We start from the raw sequence: 15,253 nt of genomic DNA on the forward strand, positions 1-15,253 counted from the left end.
GAAAAAAAATGAAATTTTCAGCCAGGAAAAGACAAGATAACTGGTATAGCATAGGAGTGTAACACTGGCCCCCTATTTTCTCACTCTAAGCTGACTCCTTTTCCCAATGTCTCATTGATATTTTTGTGAGTTCCCAAAATTTGTGGCTATGCTACTACAAATCATTTTGGATTGTGGGACTAACACCTGCCAGGTACTTTTACTATTTTTAGTACTGTCCATTTAAGAGATCAGCCAAGATGAAACCATTAATTCTTACTCAGAAACATTTGCTAAAGAGAATGCAAAACAAAAATAATTGTAACATAGTATTCCACTCATAAGCCCAGGATCCAGTCTCTTAACAAAATAAATAGTGCACCTGGGACAACATGGATACAACCTTTCAAAACTATAGGGAGGAGACATGTAAATAGTGAGTATGTGCCCCAGGCCACTCCCAGCTTGGGATTGTAGGCCTTAATATCATCTGAACCTTCAAAAATAATTTCTTTGATAATTCATTAGTAGGGGGCAGCTAGGTGGCGCAGGGGATAGAGCAACAGTCCTGAAGTCAAGGAGGACCTGAATTCAAATTTGGCCTCAGACACTTAACACTTCCTGTGTTACCCTGTGTGACCCTGGGCAAGTCACTTAACCCCAATTGCCTCAGCCAAAAAAAAAAAAAAAAAGATATTCATTAGTAGATAGGACTGCTTTTGATGGATCCTCTTCTTGAACCTTTTCTCTTTGGAGTTCCTCCACTCCTTGTGTTGGGCCATTCCATTGCTGGTTACTAAAGCAATATACAAGCAGACATTTGAAGCCTGGGATCTGCAGAGTTTTTTTCAGTAGGCTCCCTGGGCCAAAGTCTGAGAGTTTCTACCTCTCAAACAGTGGGTGACATTGCAGGAAAAGTGGAAAACAGAGCCTGTCCTCTTTCACTTCACTTGTCCTAGCTATAGATGGTAGCTCTATTTGATTCTTACAAAGGAGTACATACTGGTACTACTTCTGAGGCCTGCCTCTCTTAGGGCAGAGATCTGATCTTTATCAACCCGAGCCTTCCAAAGTAGTGTCTCTTGTGTGAGATTTTCCTAATACTCAGTCCAACTTCCTGTTACATCATACTGTAAAATTAGATAGCTATGTTTTCCTTAGTATTCTCTGTCTCTTTGTCTTAATCTTGTCTCTCTCCTTCTTTCCCCTTCTCCCCTCTCTCTACCTTTCTCCCTCCAATTAAACTTTAAACATTTTGTACAACTACTTCAGCTCTGAGGCATAATCAATGACCTTTTAGTCTTCTTTAGACTTATTGCAGTAGATGATTATGTAGACAATAATCTTTTACACAATAAATGCTGTTTTCAAGGATATACATAAATCCTCCTTTCAGAGTCATTAAGGAAGTACTGATTTTGGAATAATTTTAGGCTTGAAATAAGAGAACCTGAGATCAGAAATTAGATCAAGTGCAAATGGTATAGGGTTTGATCTTAGCAAGTAAAAAAGCTGCATTTTCATCCAAAGCTGAGGGAAAGGAGGAGTCACATCAAGAAGCATTTATTTAGCATCTGCTCTGTGCCAGGCATTATGCTAAATGTTAATGGGAGAGAGCATGCGAACAGTTTTTTGTGTGTGTGTGTGTGTGTGTGTGTGTGTGTGTATGTGTATATGTATACATGTATATACATATATATATGTATGTATGTGTGTGTATATATATATATATATATAGTAAACTCTGGGTAATTTTAGAGGGAAGTCATTAGCAATGCAGTAAACATTTATTGAATGTCTGCGTGTGCCAGTCACTGTGCACCCACAGGGGATACAAATTAAAAAAAAAAATCCCTGGCTTTGATGACCTATATTTTAAGGGGCGAAGACTCTATACAAAATAAAGCTGAAAGGCATTGAGAAGGGAAGGGTATCTACAGTATAATTGTGATGGTGGAGTCAAACCAAGCAATGTAACCAGTGGGAAATGAAGAGCTGGCTGGTCTTCAGAGCCCTCTTTAAATGAAGGCGTAGGGAGGAGCTTTTTGCGTTGCCTTTGGCATTAAGGGAGATCAGTAAAAGGTTCTTATAGAAGATGGGTTTTCAGGGGAGACTTGAAGGAAGTTGTGAAGCCATTACTGGAAAATATCAGGGTATATAGGGAGTAGGAGAAAACTCATGGGGAATGACCTCAGATTTTTGGGAAAGGTAAGAGGCAAGGTCCTAGGCTAAGAGGGAGAGAAAGGAGTGGGACACTTGAAAAGGGAAGAGAAGATTTTGAATTGGTCCTGTGGGGAGTGAGATAGCATCACGTTATAAGGAATAAAAGGATTGCCTCCTTTTCAAATAGGAGACATGTTACTCCAAAGGGCTGTTGTGGCAACTTTAGCAACAACTCCCAATAATTTTCCTGTTGTTTAGTCATTCAACGAATGTTTGTTAAATGCCAATAACTGTGCTAGACTCTGGAAATAATTCTTGCCTTCAAGGAGCCTTCATTCTATTGCTGCTTGAGTTGTGCTACAAAGTGAGAAGGAGTATTCCTCTGTATACTTGGCCTTTTGGCTGTCTGCTTTAACATTGGTGCAACAGAGTTTCAGCCAAATGGAACTGGCCCCCAGCTTGTGGATGGCCAGAGACAAACAAAGCAGGCTGGAGACTAGAGAGTCAGGGATCAAACAGAAGGTTAGTTTCAAAGTGAGGGAAAACAGCTTGAAAGCTCTAGGAAATAGGTTGGGGAGAGGGCAAAAGGGGACTCGCTTTATTTTAGGCAAATCTCAGTACTTGTACCTTTGGCTACATGTGAGCTATAGTCCTCACAGTTAGGGAGGGGTAATGGCAACAATGAGACAAGTTTCATTCTTAACAGGACTTCATGATTGAATCATGTTTCCTTGTCTGAGCTTGTCAGGTCCTCTGAGCTCGGAGAACACCTGGTGCTAATCAAAGCAATATAGTAATTATGTGATTTTACCAGAGGCTGAGATCATCTAGAGAGTGAGCTCAAAGGATTGTTGTTATGGCAAGCTCAGAGCACAGTTTGCTCTGTAAAGTAAGATGTCTCCTGATGCTTCCATTTATTTATTGATTGATTGATTGATTGGCTGAGGCAGTTGGGGTTAAGTGGCTTGTCCAGGGTCATATAGCTAGGAAGTATTAAGTGACATATTAAGAGGTAATGTTTGTACTCAGATCCTCCTGACTTCAGAGCTAGTGTCTACATCGCCATCTTAGGTACCTCATGTCTTGATATGACAGGAGGGACAACTTCGCATATTATAGAATTCAGAGTTGGAAGGGACTTGGAGCCTACTTGGATCAGCTTTCACTTTACCCTTCCCTCATGCTGTTGTCTTCTGTCTCTCCTCCCTTTCTCAAACAAAATTCTTGAAAAGGTTATCACATGAGTATAAGAGATGCACATGATATATCAAATGAATTATACAGGTGGTACTTGCTGTAGAGATCCAAAGTGGGAATTATCTATTCCCCAGAGTTTAAATAAATGGAATCTCAATTAAAGATATGGAACCTCAGAGTTAGGGATCATCTACTTGAATCTTCCCATTTTACAGATGAGGAAAATGAAGCTCAAGAGAGGGCAAGTAGTTAGGCCAAATTAGTTTGTGATATAACCATGCCTAAAATCCAGATCTTCTGCATCTTTTTGTTTGTTCTGCATTAGAACAAATCACTATACCGTGCTTCAATTCATCCCCCTTCTTCCATCTCTTGGTAGTTAAGAACTGTTTTCTGACATTTTAATACCTTGGTTTTAAATGGTACTTAGAAAATTTAAAAAAAAAAAAACTTCCCACAGTTTGAGGTAGATTAGCATTACTTGTCTCAAAATATCTTTTCTGGTGATATTGGATAATGATAATGGTAATGGGCACCATGATGTAGTAGATACTTAGCCTTGGAGTCAGGAAGTCCTGTCTCAACAGGTGCAGTGTAATTTAAGGCAAGTTGTTTGGCCTTTCAGTAATCCCAGCAACTAAGATTACAAATTGTGCTATTTGTTTTGGTAGAAAGTTTATGTACTTGTAATTTCCTACCCTAATGAAATCACAGTTGTAACCATGTGTGGTGAGAGAAAGAGAGAGAGAGAGAGAGAGAGAGAGAGAGAGAGAGAGAGAATGGACATATGTGTGTGTACATGTACATGCGTATATGATATCTTTTCCATTCTCTTTGTCCCCAAGTCTGTTTCAACAGTTGTAATTGGCAGTGATGAGGTTACCTTTTAGTAGCTAATTATGTAGGGGAAAATAGGAAGATTTATTTATTAAATGGCACTATGACAGAACTCTATGGCAAATGCAAGACTTGTATTAAAAAAATCCAGAAGTACATATTGTATCAACTTATACCTGGAAATAGGTATCAATATCTTGAAACTTGACATTTCTCATTGAAAGTCATTGCTTGTAGCTGGAAGCCTCAGGCTTGCTAGTAGGGTTAGGTTATTCCCATCTGTGTTATATCATTGTTATTTTAGCCTTTGTACTAATTTCTTTGGTTTCTGAGTTATTAGAATATGACTGAATATAAAATTAAAAAAAAATTTAATTTTACCTTCCTTGGAAGAAAAGGGACAAGTAAAACAAAGCAGGCCCTCCCTTCCTTCCTTCCTCTTGAGAAAAAATATAAAAGGGCAGTTTTGCATAACTGTCCCTGGAGAGTAGTCCAGTTTTCCTCTTCATCTGTATTTTAACACTACACATTCTCTGTGTTCTGAGATCCCATAATCTCCATTACAATTCCCACTTCTCAATGTCTGCAGATATCCCCCAAATCCACTCTTAAAATTTTTTAAAAGATTAAATCTTCTTCCTATATTTGAATGGACCTGGCAAAAGCATAAACTTTGAGGATTTCAATGTACATTTTTTTTAGTTTCTTTTAGGTTTTTTGGTGTTCACACTGGATACTAAGTATATCTTTCATAGATAAATGTTCCACTTTTCCATTCTGGCATTGATTACAGCCCATAGATTTTTTTTCTTTTTTTCTTTTTTTTTTTTTTCCTTTCTCTTTCAGTAGTAATTTATTTTTCCCAATTACATGTAAAGGTAGTTTTCAGCATTTACTTTCATAAGATTTCAGTTTCCATTTTTATCTCCTTCCCTCTTTTCCCCCTTTCCAAGATGGCAAAAAATCTGATATAGGTTACATATGTACAATCATATTAAACATAATTTCCACATTTCCACATTTGTTGTGAAAGAGCAAAAGGAAAAAAACAAAAACCACAGGAAAGAAAAAACAGCAGCAAAAAAAAGTGAAAATAGTGTGCTTTGATATGGATTCAAGCTCCTGTAGTTCTTTAAATGTGGATAGCATTTTCCATGAGTCTTTTGGAATTTTCTTATTTTGTTGTATTGATGAGTTATATCTATTAAAGTTGATCATTGCAAAATATTGCTGTGTGTGGTTCTGTTCACTTTGTTCAATTTCAGTTCATGTAATTCTTTCTGAAATAATCCTGTTCATTGTTTTTAGTTATTTTTGTTTTTTTTTTTGGCAAGGCAATTAGGGTTAAGCAACTTGCCCAGGATCATAAGATAATAAGTGTCAAGTGTTTGCTGCAGTATTTAAACTCGGGTCCTCCTGATAACAGGACTAGTGCCCTATCCACTGTGCCACCTAGCTGCCCCTCAGCATTTCTTATAGAACAATAATATTCCATTACATTCATATACCAAACTTGTTTAGCCATTCTCCAAATGATGGGTATTCCTTCAATTGTCAATATTGTGCTACCATGAAAAGGGCTGCTATACATATTTTTGCATATGTAGGTCTTTTTCCTTTTCTTGTGATCTCTTTGGGATACAGACCTAGTAGTGGTATTGCTAACCAAAGAATATACAGTTTGATAGCTCTTTGGGCATAGTTACAAATTGCTCTCTCCAAATTTGTATGGTTTGTATAGTTTGTATGGTTTGATCAGTCCATGACTCCATCAACAATGCATTACTATTCCAATTTTTTTATATACTCTTCAACATTTATTATTTTCATTTTCTGTCATATTCGCTAAGCTGATAGGTCTAAGTGGTACCTCAGAGTTGTTTTAATTTGCATTTGAGTGATAAATTTAGACAGGTAAGTTGATTCTAAATTATATAGTTTCAAATACCAGGATAAAGAGTTTAGGTTTGCTTTGAAAAATTGTGGGGATAAGGATACAGAACAGAGGTAAACAAAGTGGCCACAGACCAAATTTGGCCAATAGCCTATTTTTTTCTGCAAATTAAATATGTTTTTTGCATTTTAAAATAAAGTTTTATTCTTAACTGTGGATAATACAGAAAGATGCAGTTGGTCTTGATTTGATCAGTGCAGTAGTTTAGTGATTCCTAGAATTCTAGAATAACAAGACTGAAACCATTCTTTCTAAAGGTACTATAAATTTCTCAACTGTTTTCTCTGTACTTTCTTCTTTTTTGACTGTTAGTCACCTCCTTTCCCCTACCATTAGGTTCTTTGATCATGCCTTCTATTGCTTCTGCCATCATTTTGACCATTCTTTCTTCCCCTTTCCCCCCTCCCCCAGTTTTCTGTGCTATCATTGTTCTTTTCCCTCTCAGTAATGTGGGTAGCCTCAAGACTCTTACTAAGTTCCCTTCTTTTCTCATTCTAGACTTTCTCTCTTTCTCTCCAACTCTCATGAGTTCAATTAGATCATATATCCATCCTGCATCTTTTTCCTGAGTTCTGTGTCACCAGGTGAGAAACTCTCTTTGGATGCTCCTTAAGCATAACAAACCTATCATATCCAAAACAACTCATTATATATTTACACTTTCACTCCCCTTCATCATATTTACCTATTTCTGTCAGGTTTATAGTTGTGAAATTAATCAACAAGCATTTATGAAATGCCTTCTATATCTCAAGCATTGTCCCAAGTGCATACAAATAAGAATAAATATAAAGGGGATAAATACAAATAAATATAAGATACATTAGAAAAGGAAGGCTTTAGCCATTGAGGCATCAGAAGAATCTTCTTGTGGAGTGTGATTTTTGAGGTATGTCTTGAAGCAAGAGAAGAATTCTGAAGTAGGAGTAAAGAGGGAGTTCATTTTAGCATGAAGGCACAGAAACAACCATGTGTGAGTAACAGAAAGAAGGCTAGCTTGGGTCCTAAAATATGTTAAGCAAAGTCAGGTCCATTGTGGCTGGAAAGATCTTGTGGCCAGCTGGTGACAGCTTTTAAAAGCTAAACAGTATACATTTTATTCTAGAAGTAATAGGAGGCTACTTGGATTAGATGAAGAGGGAAGGGAGAGGAGGTCTGCATGTAAGGAAGACCAATTTGGCTGCTGTCTGAAAGAGAATCAGTAAACTAAAAAAAATGTATTAAATGCTTTCTTTGTGCCAGGTATAGTTCTAAGCAATGGATATGTAACATTAAAAAAAAAAAAAAAAAAAAAAAAAAAAAAAAGACAGCTAGGATTCTCATCAAGTTATTCTGGTAAGGGACAGTCTTACATTTAAAGGTATAATGGCGCAGGAGGGATATTTTGGATGTTGAGTGGTGTTATATTTGGTGAATAAGGTGAAATACTTTATTTGAGGAATGTTGCTTTGATGATTGTTCAGAAAATTAGAGTGGGAGTAGACTAGTATGCAGGTGGCTGAAGAGGAGTAGCAGCGTGGACAGGGTCAGTCTAGTTCCTGAGAATTTTTACTAATGGCCTCAGAGAAAGAACAGGAGAGACAGGTGGCAACCAGCAAGGCATGGCATATTGATAGCTTGGGGAGCACTGAGGAGTCTTTATCCTAAGATAGCTCTAGAAGACTCTCTCCAATCAAGAACAAAGGATCAATCTGGAGTGCCTACCTCAGAGTAGGAATAGAGAGCTCCAAATGACATGAAGATGGTTGAAGAGGAATAGGGTAGACTGGGAGCCTGAGCAGGAAAGACTTGAGGAATAGAGACTGTTGCAATCTCTTAATAAAGTGCAAGATGATGACAGCCAGAACTATGATAATGGCTGTCCTTGATTCATCTTTTACTCTTTCCTTAAAAAACAAAACCAAAACCTGAACTAAGTAAATAATAATCATTTTCATATACTTTCAAGAACAGGAGAGTAATGTACAGAAACTGAAAAAAATATTATGTAGTGTTTACTTTTAGTTATAAAAATATAAAAAGGTCAGTGTGTAACTTTCATATTTGTTCTGTTTGTCTCTTAATTTTCTCTCTGTCTTCTTTTCTTTCTATTATTTGGTCTTGAATTCTTTCCCATTTATATTTTTGAAAATATAGTGTACTCTTCTTTTTCCCCCTTCACCCTTTTCCCTCATGATTTCCCTTGAGATGCCTTTTGTTTCCTTTGAATGAAATTTTTATTTTTTTCCTACTTCTATAAAGTAATCCTTTGATAGTTTGATTTCTAAGGCATTAAATAAGGAATTTAATTTAGGTATTATTTTCATTTTTATTAATATTAGTCCAATCCATCATGAGGTTCGTATTCATTTATTTAGGTCTGCTTTTTCCCCCTCCATAAAGTGTTTTGTAGTTATAATCATAAAACTCCACTCATAATATGTTTTGGTGGGTGACTCCCAAATATTTTATATATTCTGTAATTATTTTAAAGTGAAATTTCTCTTTTTACCTCATTATTTTGTCATAACATATAGAAATTCTGATGATTTAGGCAAATTTATTTTATATCTTTCAATTTTTCCTTAATATAATTGTTTCAATTAATTTTCATTTTACTTAGTAGGATTCTTTAAGCAAACCAGCATGCCATCTATAAAAAAATAATATTTTGTTTCTTCTTTGCCTATGTTTATTCCTTTAATTTCTTTTTCTTATTGCTAGCATTAGTATTGACGCCTTCCCTTTCTTCCAACCCTCATTTCCAGTTTCTAGATGTTGTTAGCCAAACCTCCAAATAACTATCATTTGTCCTCTTTTCTTCACTTTTGCATTTTCTATCTTAGATCTCTCCCAATAGCCTTCTTAATTATCTCACTGTCTTAATTTTCTCTATAAACCATCTTCATGGAACTACCAAGTTGAAGTGACTAAAATACAGATCTGATGTGGCATCTCCTTATTCAACAGTCATCAGTACCTCCTAATAAACTCCATGATAAAATAGAAACTCTCCTGATCGGCATTTCCCCCTGCTTCCTGTCCAACATTCTTCTATCCTTGTTCTATTTACCTTTCTAGTTTTATATGATATTACTCTTCAAATACTCTATTCTAGCTTTCTAGCTTTACATGACATTCTGTCCCTTCATCCACACTTTTGTAGGAGTGCTTCTCTATGTGTGTAATAAGATTCTTATTACCTCTGCTTTATAGAGCCTCCTAGCTTCCTTCAAAGCACAGTTAAGGTACCACCTGAGGCCTTTCGTGATGGTGGAACAGGGCTCCCAGTTTTCTCAACTGTAAAATAGGGATAATAATGGCACCTACCTTCCAGGATTATTGTGAGTATAAAATGAGTCCAAAATTGTAAAACTCTTGGCACAATTGATTGTATATAGTAGACCCAATATAAATGTTAGCTATTTACTCTTGTGTATACTTTGTATTTATTTCAATACATGTTTTATCCTGTCAAAATAATGTAAACCTTTTAATGGCAAAGGACTGTGGTTTTTCATTTTGTATTGTTAGTGTTTAGCACCAAGTGAAGTACTTAAAATATTAGTTAAATCAAATTGAATTGAATGCTCAAACAGTAGTCTAGGAAGATTGGTTTGTGCAGAATGAATTGGAAGCAGGAGAGACTGGAAAGGGGAGGCCAGTTAATCTATTATAACAATCTAAGCTAAAATTGTTGGATGCCTAGACTTGTCTGTTGGCAGTATGAATGGGAAAGAATGTAAGAACCTTTTTTTTTATTTTTTTATTTTTATTTTTTTATTTGATGAGGCATTAGAGTTAAGAGACTTGCCCAGGGTCACACAGGAAGTAAGTGTCAAGTGTCTGAGGCTGGATTTGAACACAGATTCTCCTGACTCCCAGATTGGTGCTCTATCCACTGCACCATCTAGCTGCCCCAGAACATTTTCAGAATAAGAAATAACAAGACTTGATCAGCTGTTTACCACTTTTCAGTGTGCCACAACCTACTATTGGTTGCTAGTTACTACTTCTTAGCACGTCAAAATAGGGCCAAAACACCTTTGTAAGCTGCAGAGCTCTAGGATTAAAATGCAGTTCACTTAGCATCAATTCATGTAAATCTCTTCAAGCCTCTCGGAAATCATTCTTCTGATTGTTTCTTCCAGAAAAATAGTATTCCATAACATTTATATACCATAATTCATTTAGCCATTGTTCAGTTGATGGGCAATCCACTCAATTTCCAGTTTCTAGCCACTACAAAAAGGGCTGCCACAAATATTTTTGCACATACAGGTCCTTTTCCCTCCTTTAAGATCTCTTTGGGACATAAGCCCAGTAGTAGCACTGCTGGATCAAAGGGTTTGCACAGTTTGATAACTTTTTGAGCATAGTTCCAAATTGCTCTCCAGAATGGTTGGATTCATTCACAATTCCACCAACAATGCATCAGTGTAACAGTTTTCCCATATCCCCTCCAAGATTCAGCTTTATCTTTTCCTGTCTTAGCCAATCTTACAAGTATGTAGTGGTATCTCAGAGTTGTCTTAATTTGCATTTCTCTGATCAATAATGATTTGGAACACCTTTTCATATGAGTAGAAATAGTTTCAATTTCATTTTCCAAAAATTGTCTGTTCATATCCTTTGACCATTTATCAATTGGGGAATGGCTTGAAGTCTTATAAATTTGAGTCACTTCTCTATATATTTTTAAAATGAGGCCTTTAGCAGAACCTTTTAATGTAAAAATGTTTTCCCAGTTTATTGTTTCCCTTCTAATCTTGTCTGCATTACTTTTGTTTGTATAAAAACTTTTTAGCTTAATATAATCAAAATTATCTATTTTGTGATCAATAATGATCTTTAGTTCTTCTTTGGTCATAGATTCCTTCCTCCTTCACACATCTGAGAAATAACTATCGTATGTTCTTCTAATTTGTTTATAAAATCATTCTTCATGTCTAAATCATGAACCCATATCGACCTTATCTTGGTATATGGTTTTCGGTGAGGGTCAATGCCTAATTTCTACCATACTAGTTTCCAGTTTTCCCTGCAGTTTTTGTCAAATAGTGAGTTCTTATATCAAAAGCTGGGGTCTTTGGGTCTGTCAAACACCAAATTGCTATAGTCATTGACTTTTTTGTCGTGTCAACCTAACCTATTCCACTGAACAACTATTCTGTTTCTTAGCCAATACCAAATGGTTTTGATGACTGCTGCTTTATAATATAGTTTTAGATCTGGTACAGCTAGGCTACCTTCATTTGCAGTTTTTTTTTCATTAGTTCCCTTGAAATTCTAGACCTCTTGTTCTTTTGTTGTTACTTTTCCTAGATCTGTAAAACAATTTCTTGGGAGTTTTGATTGGTATAGCACTAAATAAACAGATTAGTTTAGGTAGTATTGTCATTTTTATTATATTTGCTCAACCTCTCCAAGAGAATATGATATTTTTCCAGTTTTTGAGATCTAACTTTATGTGCGTGGAAAGTGTTTTGTGATTTTGCTCATTTGTTCCTGACTTTCCCTTGGCAGATAGATTCCCAAATATTTTATACTATGCACAGTTATTTTAAATGGAATTTCTCTTTGTATCTCTTGCTATTGGATTTTTTTAGTGATGTATAAAAATGCTGGTGATTTGTGTGGATTTATTTTGTATCCTGCAACTTTGCTGAAGTTGTGGCTTATTTCTGATAGTTTTTTAGTTAATTGTCTAGGGTTCTCTAAGTATACCATCATATCTGCAAAGAATGATAATTTGGTTTCCTCATTACCTATTCTAATTCCTTTAATCTCTTTTTCTTCTCTTATTGCTGAAGCTAGCAGGAAATAAGCATATTCTGAAACTCTATAGTTATAGGATTACATTGTAAATTTAGAATTTTATTATTGCTGTAAAAGTTGCAGAATGCTCCAGACATTTCTCACATTAGAAATCAAAGGTGTGTTGTGACACGTGGGTCAAATTCTAGATAGGAGAGAAAATAAACCTTATATTTATGAACTTTTTCAGATAAACTGAAAACCATCTGTGTAGTGGTGGGAAGGGATAGGGTAGAATAAGAGGAAAACCTGGTAGTACTTGATAAAAATATGTTGACCTTTATAGAACCTATGTCCTTATGACCATCATATACCTAATGGTGTGTTATAGTTTTAATGTGCAGGATTTACTGGACACATTCTAGTAATATTATGTCAGTACATTCCAGGTCTTATGAGATAAGTAAATATATTCTCTATTATGGAAAGGCAAAGCATATTTCTAAGAAATAACTATAGTATGTTCTTAAGCAAATTTAGTCGCTACCTTGAACCAAAAACAGATGGTATATATTTTAAAAAATAAGATAATATAGCCTTTTACTATAAAATCATATATTATAGGGAAGTACCATTTTTCCTCATTTCCACTTTCTCCTTCAGATCCCAAAGCACAGATGCTAGATGCTAGAAATCATACACTCTCTGAGGTCTTGTTTTGTCAATCCCCATTGTATTACATTGCTGACCCTAGCCTTGATTGTTCATTTGAGATATCGTTTTTTTCCTTTTCCTTAGCCTCAATGTTGATTCTTCTTTTAATCTTGTCATTTTTTCTCCCTTAGCTGAGATGCTACCCATATCATTTCAATTCCAATATTTCCAAAGTAGGACTGCATCGTTTGTGAAATTATATTATTTAGTACAGAGGTTTCACACCATATTAAAATGTTAATTGGGAAATCTTTAGCAAAATTAATAGTGTTACTTGATGGCTTTCTAAGTTAATATGTAGTTTGTAGGGAACCCTAGGGATATTTTGCAATTTAAGTTTGCCACTGTTGTAGTATAACATCAAAATTATAAAGTTGTGAGGAGGAACCAAGATGGCACAGAGGACACACATGTCTATCTAAGCTCTTCTTTACCCTCAAACTAAATTTTTTTTTAATGAAACTTAGCCTTGGAATTGGTGCTTGATTGTCAAAACCCACAAATATTGGGAATATAACACATTACCAACAGACGATAATCTTGAAATTCTCCAGAAAAGGTCTGTTTTTGCTCGTTCTGTTAGGGGACAGAATGGGGCTAGGCCAGGTATAGACTAAGGCAGATATGCAGTGAGAGCATGGAAAACAGCTCATGCTGAGTAGATTGGAGGGGGCGGGGGGGGGGGGGGAAGGAAGAGGGGTGTGTTCTCTGCCAGCAGAAAATCTGCTGGGAGAACTCTATCTCAGTGTCAGCTACTCTGCCCTGGCAGCAAGCCAGTAGATCAGCAGAGAAGCTATAAACTCAGGGGGTAAAGAATATAACCCCAAAACACTAGAGTTTCTCGGGACCTAGCCACACCCACCCAACACCTGGAGTGACTCAGCCCGATCTCAGCATGCAGAAGCTGATCTCAGTGCTGCCATTGCTGTCCCACTGCTGCTTCACTGCTACTTTTTGTTATCTGTTGAGAAAGCTTGGTAACCCCACATTACCCCGAAAGCAGACAGCAGCTGTTTTTTTTTTTTTTTTTTTTTGGTTAAAATGAGCAAAAAGGCAAAGCAGGCTCTAACTATAGATAGCTTCTATAATGAAAGAGAGCAGATTTCAAACCCAGAGGAGACTAAAAACAGTTTGTCTCCAGATGAAAACCCAAAGACAGATATAATCTGCTCCCCACCATATAAGGTTCTCATAGAAGAAATTTAAAAAGCTCTTTAAAAAGAGCTAGAAGAAAAATGGAGAAAGGACAGGGAAACTTTGCAAGAGGGTCTGGATAAAACATGTAATTCATTAAAAGATAGAGTGGGAAAAGAAATCAACTCCCTGAAAATTCGAATTAGTGAATTAGAAAAAAATAATAATTCCTTAAAAAGTAAAATTGGTGAAATGGAAAAAAATTTCATAGAACAAAACAACTCATTTAAAAATTCAGTTGGACAATTACAAAAAGAAATTAAAAAGTAAATGATGAAAATAATTCATAAAAATCAAAATTGAACAAATGGAAATGAATGACTCAAGGAGACACCAAGAATCAGTCAAGCAAAACCAAAAAATGAAAAAATAGGGAAAAAATGTTAAATACCTACTTGGGAAAACAATAGACCTGGAAAATAGATCTAGGAGAGATAATCTAGGGATTATTGGACTCCCTGAAAATCATGATGAAAAAAAAGAGTTTAGACACTATTTTTCAGAAAATCATCAAAGAGAACTGCCCAGATGTTATAAAAACAGAAGATAAAATAGACATTGAAAGAATTCATCGATCCCCTACTGAGAGAGATCCCAAAATCAAAATTCTGAAAAAATATTTGTGGCTAAATTCCAGAACTATCAAATCAAGGAAAAAATACTACAAGCAGCCAGGAAAAAAAAAAAACAAAACAATTTAAATACAGAGCAACGACAATAAGGATTACTCAGGACATAGCAGCTTCCACTTTAAAGTATCAAAGAGCTTGTAATATGATATTCCGAAAGCAAAGGAACTTGGAATGCAGGCAAGAATAACTTAACCAGCCAAACTGAGCATTATCTTCTAGGGAAGAAGATAGATGTTCAATGAAAAGGGTGAATTCCATTTATTTCTGATGAAAAAACCTGAGCTAAACAAAAAGTTTGCCTCCAAATATAATATTCAAGAGAAGCATAAAAAATTAAAAAGAAATCTTGGGAACTATATTTCTTTTGTGAGTATACATAAAGAGTACATGTATAATTTGGTTTTACTGTTATAAAAAAGGATCTAGAGGTGGAAAGGAAATGGTACCAGAAAAAGGGAAAAGTGGAGGTACTACATCTCATGAAGAGGCAAAGGAAACTTATTATATGTGAGGTAAAGAAGGGAGGGAGATGAACATAGTGTGAATCTTACTATCATCAGAATTGGCTCAAAGAGAAAATATTAGACATATACGGTTTACAGAGAAACTTATTGTACCTCATTGAAAAGTGGGAGGGCAAAAATGAAAAGGGAAGGAGTAGGCTAAATAGAAGTGAATATAGAAATTGTAAGGGAAAGGTTTAAGAAAAGGTGAAGGACTCTAAGGCGGCGAGAGACTCTAAAGAGGGAGAGCTAAGTGAGGCAAGTGATGCTTATAAGTTTAATGCTGGGGAGGGAGCTAAAGGGGAAAGGAAAGAGAAAAGCATAATCTGGGATTAACAAGATGG

General features: G+C 35.8%; 1 protein-coding gene across 7 annotated transcripts in view; it reads left to right on the forward strand.

The window, feature by feature from the left end:
- Positions 1 to 15,253, forward strand: part of ARHGEF7 (Rho guanine nucleotide exchange factor 7) — a 333,485-nt gene that overhangs the window by 170,744 nt on the left and 147,488 nt on the right. The gene's annotated exons all lie outside the window — the stretch shown is intronic.

Source organism: Antechinus flavipes, chromosome 3 (assembly GCF_016432865.1).
Source record: "Antechinus flavipes isolate AdamAnt ecotype Samford, QLD, Australia chromosome 3, AdamAnt_v2, whole genome shotgun sequence".
Lineage (NCBI taxonomy): Eukaryota > Metazoa > Chordata > Mammalia > Dasyuromorphia > Dasyuridae > Antechinus > Antechinus flavipes.